General features: G+C 39.8%; 1 protein-coding gene across 3 annotated transcripts in view; it reads left to right on the top strand.

The window, feature by feature from the left end:
- The window catches only part of LOC106531295 (beta-1,3-galactosyltransferase 1), a 79,173-nt gene that overhangs the window by 26,274 nt on the left and 45,012 nt on the right, over window positions 1–7,887 (top strand). For all 3 annotated transcript variants that reach the window (XR_001311895.1, XM_014027113.1, XM_014027112.1), the window contains exon 4: window positions 5,896–5,951. The gene's annotated coding sequence lies outside the window, so the exon portion shown is untranslated. The remainder of the gene's footprint in view (window positions 1–5,895; window positions 5,952–7,887) is intronic.

The raw sequence follows: 7,887 nt of genomic DNA, 5'->3' as shown, positions 1-7,887 counted from the left end.
ATATATGCACACGAACACACTTGGATCTTTTCTTGATACTGTAAATAAGCGACCAGACCTCTGACATGGCTCTACTTCAGTTATTCCTGGCTACCCAGCGTCAATATCACTATCATGATCAAACAGATGCCGCTCAACCAACCATCTCCCCTCCCAAAACAGAAGCACAAAGCTAAAAAGTGGGAAATCAATACTGGACGTTAATATTGGCCCAGTTTTACATATCAGACCGATACCGATATTCTAAAAAATGACCAATATCGGCTGATACCGATATTAAAGCCAATATATCGTGCATCCCTAATTTAAACATTAATACGTATAAACATAAAAAAATGAAATTATATAATACTTGTTAAAATGCAAGTAGTCTTTTAAACAAGCAGCTAATGTACAAATAATTCAAAATAGAAGCCTCTCCCCAGCATGAGAGGCTGTTAACCTGCCCTGCTGCGAGTCCAAAATAAACTAAAGAATAATAAACTTTGGTCAAAGGGACATTCAAGTGCTTAAAAAATCCATCCTGTTTGAAATGTGACAGTTAAAAACACCATCAAATAACAGGTTAAGACGAGACAGGATGAAATATTAGTATAATTCATTGAGTTAATTTGAAGCACCTAACGTATTTGCTAACATTAGCATATCTGATAGCTCCACTTCCAACAAACAGTTTTCTGATGGTAAATAAAACTTATAGACAGTTGTCTTCTTCAGCACAAAATGATCAGTCACTGAAAATAAGATTAATAAGGCATCAACCTGATGAACAAACTAACTTTATGAAACTTACCGTCTGCAGAGGACGGCAACATGTTAACATCTCATGATGTGTTTTGTTTTTACTGCTACTGTGCTGCCATGGAATAACCAAGTCTGCATTTTACTGTCTTTAATTGATTTTTGGTGAAAAGTAGCCAACTTTGGAAAGTTTAAGTCTTGTTTTTTTTCCTCTTTGATGCAATCATCTTTCTATTCCACCATTATTGTCGCTCTTTGATTTGCCCGCGGCTTCTTCTGTGGTTCGCTGGCAGGCACCTCTTCTTCTTTTCTAAACAAAACAAACAGACAATAAGAAGTGATTCTGCCCTCTGCAGTTCATTACAGTTACAAATGAACATTTACGTGGGTAATTAATATGATGAGTCAACATTATAATTCCACATCGATTTATTTTTATAATTGACATCGTTGAGTATGTTGACTAATTGTTACAGCCCTACATATGGTCATGCTAACAAACTGATCAAATATTTAAGTTTTGTTAGTAATTTAGATGAAAAAATGTTTTCACAAGTTGGCTTAAGTTCTCTAAAATGTTATAGTAGAACCAAACTGTGGAAATTCACTTCCAGTTTTTAACAGCTTACCTACAGAAGTATTAAAATAATTCATACAAGAAGAACTTATAAGCGTTAGCTGATAACATGTCGTTAACAGGATTAATCTTCCTGCGTGGCACCGTGTCAAAGATAATTAAGAGTCATTTCAACGCTTTCTGTGAGCTCTGTTCATTTTCTGTCTGGCTGCACACAGAGCAGCAGGTCTGAGCTGTCAGTCATGAGTGGGAGGAAGAAGATGAGGGTCACGCTTCCAGTTTTATTCAGCTCTTCTCTGAGACGTCAGCTCCTCCACTGGTGTAAAAATGTTCTAACAGAAACCGACCCGAGTGCACAGGTTCAGTAACGGCTCACTAATTGGTGAGATACTTTGTCACACTGAGTGCATAACAATGTTACACACACACACACACACACACACACACAMACACACACACACACACACACACACGCTCAAACCTTTCAGACGAGGCAGAGCTCCATGAGAAGACAAGCCGCTCCAAGCTCGACCCGTTTCTTCCTGCTGAGTTTGGTTTAGTCAGTTTCAGRTAAACGGGTCACACAGGGACTAAAYGCTGAGGCTGCTGCTTCAGATCATAAAGCACCTGCAATGGGGGAGGAGTCACTGGGGACCATTAGGTTTTAGAGAATAAATTTTTATTAGCTCAGGTCACTCTCAGCTGTGTTGGGTCTCCATCTGCTTCAGGAACCACTCAACTGTTTCCTTTTTCCTCCCACTGTGATCGTTTTGTCTCAGATCGTCCACCTTTTCTTTATCTTTTTTTCTTTTTTWAAWTTTTTTAGTTCTGCTTGTTTTCTGTCTGAGTCAAAGTCAAAACTCCTGCTGTGGCRTTATTTGGAACCAGGGCACCAGCTTCTGTCCTGAAAACCTCTTCATTTTGTTGTTTCTGTGTCACTCATTTTGTTGACAGACTTTCTGTCAGTGAATCAAACCAGAAGCTATTATTGGTCTGTTTTTCTTAAGCTTAGCYGTAAAAGTTTAGATCCAAAGCAGCGTCTAATTCCCACATGGAGAACGTCACAAATCTTMTTTTCTTCCTGCAGCTCCGAGTCTTTGATAGCAGCAGCGACGTGTGCTGCTTTGTCACCTCTGTGTGATGTGCCACACGGCTCTGCCTCTTAAATATTCTCTTTGATGTCACCGGTATGTCAACCGGAGTCCAAACCGCCACGCAGCCGTGTGTTCAAAGCTCAGCCGAACATCCTGCGCAGCGGCTCGGCTGCTAATGAGGCGAGAACGCCCCCAACACCTTCCAAAACACAGATGTGGCCTGGATTTAGTCACCTGGTTTGACTGTTGCTGAGTGCAAGTGTCTTTAGACACTGAAGGCTCTGAAAGCCTTTAATTAAACCACTGTGATTATCAGTTTGGTTGGTTCCACAGAAACCTTGCTTGTATCAGGTTGGACCTCTTTTACTTTTAGATCCTGCCTTAGGTATTCATAGCCAAGATCCATCAGGTGTTGGAAATGTTTTCCTCTTAAGTAATGCAGATTTGTCACCCACACGTTCCAAAGGTCCTCGTCCATACGTCTCCAAGGGCCAGGACAAGAAATCCTAAAGGTGCAAAGGTCCTCCACTGCACATCCATAAGGTACTCCACCACATGTCCCAAAAGTCCTCCTCATCATCACATCCTAAAGGTCTTCAGCYGCATGTCCCAAAGGTGCAATGGTCCTTGGCTGTGCATCGCAGAGGTCCTCGACTGCACGTCTCAATGGTCCTTGACAGCAAGTCCCTAAGTTCATCAACCACACTCCCCTAAGTTCCCAAAGTTCCTCAACCATGTGTACCAGAGTTCCTCGGCCAAACTTCGCGACGGTCCTCAATCACACATCACAAAAGTTTTCTACAGCAGGTCCCTAAGGTCCTGAGCTGCATGTCCAAAAGGTCCTAGGATGTGTGTGCTGGGGCTACTCGACCACACATCCCAGAGATTCTCTTCTAGACTGAGATCTGGTGAATAAGACTTATGAAAGCAGGCAGTGTTGTTCCAGTCTCCTACTGTCCAATGTTGAGTACATAGGATCAGTTCTTGGCTGACAGGAAGTGTTAACTTGTGTGGGTTTTATGTGGACCATCTGCTTCAGGGTTGGACATGTTTCAGAGACAGTTCTGCAAGTTTTAATGAGCTCCTGTTGTCTTTCTGTCATCTCCAACCAGTCCACCCTCTGATGTCTCAATGTTTGTTTGTTTGTTTGTTTGTTTTTTACTTTTCTGGACCTTTAAGATGTTTGAGCAGAAGAATCCCAATGATACGTTCAGAGTCACTTCAGTCCTCTTTCTTCTTCGTTCTGGCTCCTGGTTTCTGGTYGTCTTCACCACGTGTTGATGCCTAAAGGCTGTGAGGTGCTGTGATTGTCTGCTTAGATATTTGTTCTAACAAGAGAATGAACAACTGGACCTCATAACACGTTGGTTCTCTCAGAGAAAGATCCATATTACAAGACGGTCCAAACCTCGAGAAACCATGTGAATGAATATCCTTCCTTTGTTTAATCGGGAAGTAAAATATCCACAACAACATGAAGTTTTAACTCAGATTAGAAATTGTGCAACCCCCCCCCCACCCCCACAAAGAACATTTCTAATTCAGATTCTAATACAAGCTGATTTAGAATCTTGATACAGTAGATCCAAGGTTCTGTTTTGAACCATGTCAGGAGTAAAATTTATATTTCTCATTTGGWGGATGAATTTGTCTAAAATTCTCTATTTGTTTACCAATTTAAAGAAAATACTGTGGTGAGAACAGGCTTGTAACAAAACCCATGACCGTGCTCTGGTCCCTGTCGAAACCTATTGGTTCTAGCAGAAACTTGATCCTTTGGTTACAGAGGCAGACGTTCCATTTTGGTGTCAATAAAGCTTTGCAAAACTGGCCAGTGTTGGATTTCCAAAGTCTGGATCTCCAGATCAAATATGGTTCCTGGTCTGAGTTTGGGGCCATGGATCCTGTGTTGAATTAGAGACAGACCAGAGCTATAGTATGACACCAGTTTGTCTTCAGTTCAGAGGCCTGACTTGAACCCAGCCTGATCTCCTGCAGTCCATCAGAGCGTTTCCTTCGTGAGCCTGCTGGGTTTTCTCATTAGACTCACCCGTGGAAAATCTCAGAAATAATTGGTCATTAGTGAAAGGAGGAAAGGCTTGTGATGACAGCGCTGTTTGTCCATTTCCTGACATCCACGTGTCCACGTCTGTGCTTGTATGTTTGTCTAAAGGAAGTGATGTGCTCGGTCATTAACACGCAGCAGGTTGTTGCTGCTCTCCTGCAGCGGTGCCCACAAACCTGGGCTCATTACGGCGTCTCGGTTCAGATCCGGGCCCGATTCACTCGTCTTTGCGTGACTCCGGCTTATCCTGAAATGCAGCAGAAGAAGAATCACCGTAAACAAATCTCATTAGCAAAGAAAAAAAACTTCTTAAAATCAGCGAAGGTCAGTCTGAGAGAAGTAAACAAATAAATTGGAACGTTATTAAAATGTTCAAGTTTGAACATTATTTATTTAGAGATTAGAGAGTCTTCAGTTGTAAAAAATAGAAATATGTTTTAGGTGCGTTCAGTTAAAAATGTCAGAGAATCAATATTTACACAAATGTTACAATTTGTGTAAAAGAAAATTTTTACTTATTTAATGAGTTATTCATCTTTTTTTTCTGCCTTGCAGGTTGTATTTCTTGAAAAAAAAATCTGGCTTAATAATTAAATCAGAGAATCACCTCCTGCTCCTGCACCACCCGAAGTATTTTTTATTTTAATTGTGGGTAAAGTTAATCAGACAGGCTGGATTGGATTTCTAATTTAATTTTAGCAAGAACTCTGCAATAACACTGCAGATTAACCAAATTAAATGTTGGGGGGGGACCTCCTGTGAAGTAATTATAAATATAAAGGTAAAAAAAAGGCAAGTCTCTAACTCACAGACAGATGATTTCATGACTGCAGCTTTATATTAACTCAGAAAGCACAGTAATTCACATACAGTCGCCACAGATTAGTTTMAAATGTCCTACCTTCTTGGCAAAAAAGTCTTGTTTTTTATTACTCTGTCTTTGTTGTACTGTTCAGTCTCCTCTGTCTGCTCCAAATACATTTTGAAACAGAAAATCTCTTCTGTTGGACACAGGTTTTGTTGAACTTTATACCTGCATTTKATCAACTCATGTTAGGTGTATTGTTTGTATAAATGCTCTAAAACCAGCAGAAAATGTCCTAAGGGCATCATTTTTTAATCCCCAATGAGACTCTTATTTATTTAAGTTAATAGTACCAAATATTGCCAACGGGGAGTATATATTATATAAGAAAATAATATGATAAATCCACTGACAAACACTGTTGGTCTGTACCACTCCATAACTGTAAAAAGTTAAAAAAAAAAACTTTTTAAGTCCCATTTTAAAAATTGCCAAAATATTTGTAATTCATGAAAATAATGAGCGTAAAAAGATATCCATTTCTCATCTCTCTCTCTCTCTCTCTCTCTGTGTGTGTGTGTGTGTGTGTGTGTGTGTGTGTGTGTGTTCCCAGACACGTTTGGAATCCTGCTGGGTCTCCTGCTCAGACCTGAGGAAGCCATCATGCTGGTGAGTGTATTTGTAACCAAATCACATTTAGAAGGTTCTGGTTTCAGCTGTTTTATATTATTACATTATGATATAATAACATGAGAAGTAAGACATTGTGTGGCATATCTCTAAACCAAGAAATGTATTGTGTAGGGATGGGAATCTTTCAGTATATCACGATTGATTTGATTCGATTCGATTTGATTCAGTTCGATTCTATTCTGATTTTTAGGGCCACGATTCAATTCAAAAGTGATTTTTCATTAAAAATTGACAATGTGAGCCCATTTGTCGTGTTCCCAAAGTGTTTCATCTTCATTTTGTAAAGCTTGCACACAGTGAAGCTTATGTCAAAATCAGACTCATTCAGTAAAAAAACAAAACGAAGACGAGGCCAGAGGCTGCTTGGTGATGTCAGGAAGTCCCATGCAGTTACAAATGGAGGCTGACAGCCATTGGATTTGATTTTTATTTTATTTTTTAACTCTAAAAATAGATTTTGGGATATTTGAAATTGATTCTGAATCTTTGTAAATGAGAATTACGATTCTGAAGTGAATCGATTTTTTTTGTACACCTCTAGTATTTTTGTAACCCGTCTAAAACCATTATATAATTAGGTTTGTGGTGTAAGTTTTTATCTGTTCTCTTGGGACAACTGAGTCTGYTGAACTATGAGATGAAACAATTAGAAACTGTTCCTTTCTTTGTTTTGGAAAATATCTCTTTTTTTCTGTTTTGACTCATTTAATAGACTTTGTATGAAACACATTTGAACTCAAACAAGTATTTTAACTTTTCAGACAGAACCCTCTGTGTTTTGACAAATGGAGCGTGGAATCTATAGACAGATCTGTCTATGGAGGGTAAATAGACAGACAGATGGATAAATGGACAAACATATGGATGGGCAAACAGTTGGTTGATGGATGGATGGATGGATGGGTGTTTGTCTACAGTTGATGGAGTTGTAAAGTGTTAATCAGTCTAAAATGGGTGTAACTCTGAGTTAACATCTGAACTGGTGGGAGTCATCCATCGTTTCTTGTATAAAACTCTGCTGTATAAAAGTCACAGCAGGTGATATTTATTCCTGTAAGAAATGCTAACCTCTTAATTCTTCATAACACAGACTGTGACCTTTAGAAGCCTCTGAATGTGTTTTTACACAGTTGTGATGTCTTTGTAAATATTTTGTTGTTATTTTGTTCACTGTCTGAGGTTGAAAACTGTTTTTAGACTTCACCATTTGAAGCTGGTTGAGAGGATTTCTGATGTTTTTGTTCATTTCCAGTCTGTGTTCAGCAGTCTGACTGACTGGAGGGCTCTAACCTGTTTCTCTCTGCTCTACATCGCTGCTGTTGTTAGAACAATAAAGCTGAGCTGACGGCTCTCGTTACCCAGGAAGTGGAGCCAGAAGTCAACCCTGACCTCGGGCTGTGTCAGCTGTGATTTCCAGCTGAGCGTCCGACTCTGGTGTTGATGGTGAGCTGGACTCTGGGCCAGAACCTGTCGTCAGAGAGAATTTACAGATGCAGAAGGTGTTACTGGTTGGAGCCGGTTCCAGAGGTTCTGTGGTTAGTTTAGACCAGGGGTGTCAAACTCATTTTCACTGAGGACCGCGTGAGCATCATGGTGGCCCTCAAAGAGTCAGAAACAGTGTTTTAACATGTTTTCTTATAAACACAGAAAAATACTATGTGTAAAACTAAATGAGAAACAGACATTACAGAAATACTATTAAAAGTAAAAGTAAGCTTGTTTTACCACAGAGTTGTGGTGAGTAGCTGCTATTTTGATTTCTGAACTCTTCCACTTTCCAACAGGCAATTCCCACTGGAGCGGGCATTGCAAGTGACATTTACAACATGTAAGTGGGAAATTCCCACTTCAAAGTAAACTAGGCCCCAGCAAAAGTAGCCAGCAAAAGCCTGGATAAATGGAGATTTTACAC

This window comes from Austrofundulus limnaeus, unplaced genomic scaffold (genome assembly GCF_001266775.1).
Source record: "Austrofundulus limnaeus strain Quisiro unplaced genomic scaffold, Austrofundulus_limnaeus-1.0 Scaffold617, whole genome shotgun sequence".
Classification (NCBI taxonomy): Eukaryota; Metazoa; Chordata; class Actinopteri; order Cyprinodontiformes; family Rivulidae; genus Austrofundulus; species Austrofundulus limnaeus.
This window is presented reverse-complemented; position numbering and strand designations above follow the sequence as displayed.